Genomic DNA, 5,000 nt, shown 5'->3' with positions numbered 1-5,000 from the left:
GCCTCGGCGCCGTGGCCCGCCTCGGCGCCGTGGCCCGGCTCGCTCTGCACTGTTTCATGTTCAGAGAGCTTCACCGGCACACGTCAATGTTTCTGAGAGAGAAAGGAGAGAAGAGCCGGTGTGGATGAAACCAAGAAGCAGGAGACTGAGGAACTGAGAGAGAGATCAAGGCCAGCAGCAAAAGACACTTAACATTTCAGACATTCAGCGGAGTTGTGATGCTTTAACAGAGACGTTTGACTGACAACAGTTCAGTAGATTACACAGCAACAACCGCAGCTGAATGCTGAAGACAAATCCACAAAAACGTTCCCCTGACGGCCACTAGAGGCTGGCTCAAACAGGATTTATTGAAGTGAATGAGAAAAACACCAAGACATTCAGCAGAGGTATGGATCCTCTGCACCGGAGCACAACTCACACAGAATCTGGTCAGACAGGCCGGGCCGCGGGCACATATTGGATTCCTATGAATAAATCCAATAAGAGCAAGTGGTTGTTCTGGTTCCTCATTAGATCAGGAATAAAAAGAAACTTAGCTTAGAAACTTTGTCCACACAGCCGGACTGGGCTGCAGTGTGACATGTCGTGTTATGAATGAAATTTAAAACAGTTTTTCTTCACCATAATAAAATAATATCTTTAAGTGATCCTCATTCTGTCTCCTAAATGACCACGACATAAACAGGACTGTGTTCTTCTATGGACAATAATCAATACAGAGCAGGCTGAGCCGCGGGCAGGATGCAGGACCACCGCCTCCGGACACAGACAGATTAAAAGCCCCTTACTGCTCATGCAGAGGAGCGAGACGCTCAGACTGAATGGACTCAACATGGCCGTGTTGTCTGAGGTTGTTTTCTCTTTTCATGGCTGTTTTTCACAGCAGCTCTCTGAGGCTGTTCCGCCTCTGGACGTAGACACTGGCTCTCTGTATGCAGCCACTTTGTGTCTCTTTGTGGTCCTTTTGAATGTCTGTGAATCCGTGTTGCTTTTCTCTGTAGTCATGTTGCATGTTAGTCACTTTGCTTCTCACTTAGATTGTTTTTATGGTCATTTTATGGCTCTTTGTGACCTTTTGAAGTATCTTTGAGTTTAACATGTCTTTGTCGTCACTCCGTCTTGCTTTGTGGTCCTTTGACATCTTCTGTCATGTCTGTAAGGTTGTTCTTCCTCTGAACGGAGTCGCTAGGGCTCTCAACTTTTTCATTTTATCTCTCTCTTTGGAGACATTTTGCTTCTTATTCGTCTTTGTGTAGTAATTCCAGGCCTCTCTCAGGTCATACTGCCTGTTCCTGAGGTAGTTTTGCATCTTTTGTGTTTCTTGTGGTCATACTGTCATGTCATCTCGCTCTGCCTCTCAGTTTGTGTCTCTTTGTTGTTTTGTATCTGTTCGTTGTCACTTTTATCTTCTTTTGCATTTCATTTTGTCCCCCTGTTGTCGTATTGTGTCAGTTTGTGGACGTTTTGCCTCTTTGTCTGAGTTTAATGGAGGAAATCTACGTCACAGGGCCCCTTCAGTCCAGGGGCACCTGATCCTGTATATCTGGAGGGCCTGTTCAGTAATCCCTCCACAAAACTAGCCGGCCAACAGGCTCCTGATCAGTCCTCTGGCCTGGTCCCTGGACCAGAATACAATACAGCTGTGTTTGTGTGCGCTGCAGCAGACTGCAGCTCTGGACAGCTCCATTTTTACATTTTTGACCATGTGTGAATACTGAAAATCCACCAGCAGCTCATGAACTCATGTTCAAATCGACATGAAGTGAATTAATTTAGTGAATTCGAGCTCGGATTCTGAAGTCCCAGTGAGATGATCTGTAATGTCAATGGCATCATAGGACACAGTGGTAGAATTTACTAACTGTGAGTGGAAAACTATTGAATTATGTAACATGAAGAGGCAGCGTCACACTTCACCTTCCAGGAAAACTACTGACGGCGTCACTGCCAACAAAAGAAGATGCTGACATGTAAGAAGACTTTTCTCTCTCTGTATTATTTGACTTTATATTCTTTGGTCCGTCACAAGTGTTTAAAAGTATACACAGTGGTGAAACAGCTGTGAAGTAAAAGCTGTGTACGGACATGCACGTGGAGCGTATACGTGCACACACCCACACAGTTCACACACACTTACACACGACAAAGAGGTTGATGGGGTTTATTTAGCACCAGGAAATCAATGCAGACCAACATGCAGCAGAAACACTGCTGGACTCTGTATCTCATATTAGCACATATATATAAATATACATATATATATATATGTTTGAACATGGATCTGAACTGTGTCCTTCCTTTGATATGAATTCATATGCAGTTTATAAATAATGGCAGTTCAGTGGAAACCATGAATATTTGACCTGTGATGTGCAGACTTCCTCCAGCTCCAGCTTTTGATCAACCTCCTCATTTGTCCTGCACTGTGTCATAAACTCAAGCCTTTAGCACAGTGTGTATATGGAACATTAATGGGTACATATGCATGTGCATGAATGTCTGTTAATGTGCAGACTCACAAGATGTGCTTGTACTGTATAGTTGTTTGTGCACCTGTAAAAACACTGCAGTCAGTTTAATAACTGAGGTCCATCTCACTCATTCATGCAGTGTGAATATACGATACAGAATCATCTGCTAAATAATCAGTTTTAGTTGGGTTGCAATAAAAACACTTTTTTTGTTCATGTTTAATATTTAACTTGCTTGTTGGTGTCCTCTTGTCCTCCTACAGATCGTTCTTATGGGAGTGTACAGTAACAGTAACTGGTGGATGTAGCAACAGTGAGTCAGAGAGTCTAATCTGTGTTTACTTTCTCACCATGTTGGCACTAATTTAAGATTTATTCAGGAGAGAATCGTCTCACATGTTAGCCACAGCACACAGAGACTGAACACCACATTATGATTCAGAGTTACACTTTCTTAATGTGTAAAGGAACAGACAGTATGGAGAGTCACAGTGCATTTGCATACCTGCCAACAATCTGGACACTCTTATATATTTATTGAATTATGAATTTCACACAACGAGACACATCTGACAGACATGACAACACAAAGGCAGAGCTACCACACAGACACGGCTTAGAAGAGTCTCCTCTTGCTGTGCACTCAGTCGGTGAAATTCATCCAATAATTTCATGATTTCATGATGATACAACTCTAATTGGAGTGTCTCGGTTTCTTGCAGGATGTCACAGTACCTGGAAACCCAGTCCAGAGTCTGAGGTGGGCCGTGAGTCCGTGAGCCCCCGACTCTGCTCAGTCTGCTGCAGAAAGACGTTGAAACTGGTACCAAGTAGAAGAAACACACTTACAGATTTCACTCCACTTGTTGTCAGATCTTCCCCTTCACTGTTGTTTGCCCTCTTGTCTGATTTACTCCTCCTTTCACCTCCACTCTGCAGATTGTTGTCCTACATTCTTCATTCCTCTTGTTGTTTTTGATGGTTTACCTGGTGATGACTGCTCCTCACTCTCTCTCACACTCTGTAAGGTTTAGATGTTGCTTTCTTTAAATGCATTTTACTGTGAGCTATGAATTTAAGACTAATATAAAGTAATCATCATTGTATTGATTCACTTAGTCTACGGTGTATGGTTATTGGCTGATAGTTAGCAGGTGTGCATTTGTTAATGTTTGGTGAAAGCTTATTGTGTTTCACTTCAATTATTTGTGAAGTATAATATTCAACATAATTGTAAATCTCTCTAAGAGAATTCCACTGGACACTTTAACAGAAAAACCTGATTGCCCCGATGCATTCTGGTCACAGGGTGCAGGATGTAAGCTGATATGGAAGATATTCTACACAGTTTTATGATCAAACGGATCGATACAGGTGTAGAAGCTTCTACACTTCTAAATGATCTTCTGTTAATGCATAAGATCTTCACTTGTGTTCTCCCGTGCTGCTGAATGTGTGTTCACTTCAGGACTGACTGCTTGGAGGTCGGATGTATAATGTGGGAGAGGATCGAGTGATCTTTCATTCCATCTCAGTGCCGATCCTTCCCCCTCCACAAAAATATATTTCATTTGTGTTGAAAGAAGAAACATCCCGACTGTCATCTTGTGCTTAAAGACAACTTATCAAACTACTGAGTCATCCTGTCAGTGTTTTTAAGATTATCTGCAGCAGTTTTACACGCCTGTATTCGTGTCAAGAGAAAGTATGTTCAGATAAACTCATGTGTGTAGATGCAGTCTGTATGCATCGATCCCAACATCCATATACAGCGTGCATGTATATCTGTAGGTGAAGGTATGCAGTCAGTGTGTCTGTGCACCTGTGCTGCTTGTTGGGGACTCGCCCTGAAACGGTGAGTCCGGCGAGCTGCCAGTTTATGGCTGATTGTAGAGAGCGGCTCGCAGAGGGGAAGCGCTCTTTTGTCTTCTTCAAGAGCCTGATTAATTCCACGGGACGACTGATTGAGGCAAGTCACTCTTAATGCTCAGCAGAAGGGAACTACAGGCTCCAACTGCCAGAGAGGCAGGTACCCCACAATTTGGCAGCTTGTGACGAGGCATCCTGGTCCTCTCTGGTGCCAGACTTCCTTCATTCTTGTCTGTGGAGGAGCTCTACACAGTCGCACTGATTTTGATTCACTGCGAGTGTCCTCACCTTGGTACCACATGTGGATAGCACCTCACTGAAAGTATTTTCAGTGATTCATCTGCACCTGTGGAAAACCTAATTAGCCTGCTCCTTCCATCCGGATTGGACGGGTGAGCGATGTAAAAATGAAACCAGGAGCCGGGCAGGAGGGAAGTGAGACACTGTTAAGCAGCACGCAGAGTCCAAGTTCAAGAGCCAGAGAGGAAGCAGAGCTTCAACCCGCTGGCACTGTGAAATGCACAAGCCCAAGGGGCAAAAAAGAGGCGAGCACAAATCAAGCTTTACAGCAGTAATTGAACTGAAGTACTGCACTTGGGTTTATCTCTCCCTCTCCTGGTGTAGCCTCAGTTGGAGAACACGGCTGCTGTTCGCCGA

Source organism: Sparus aurata, chromosome 13, assembly GCF_900880675.1.
Source record: "Sparus aurata chromosome 13, fSpaAur1.1, whole genome shotgun sequence".
NCBI lineage: Eukaryota > Metazoa > Chordata > Actinopteri > Spariformes > Sparidae > Sparus > Sparus aurata.
Note: the sequence above shows the minus strand (reverse complement) of the source record.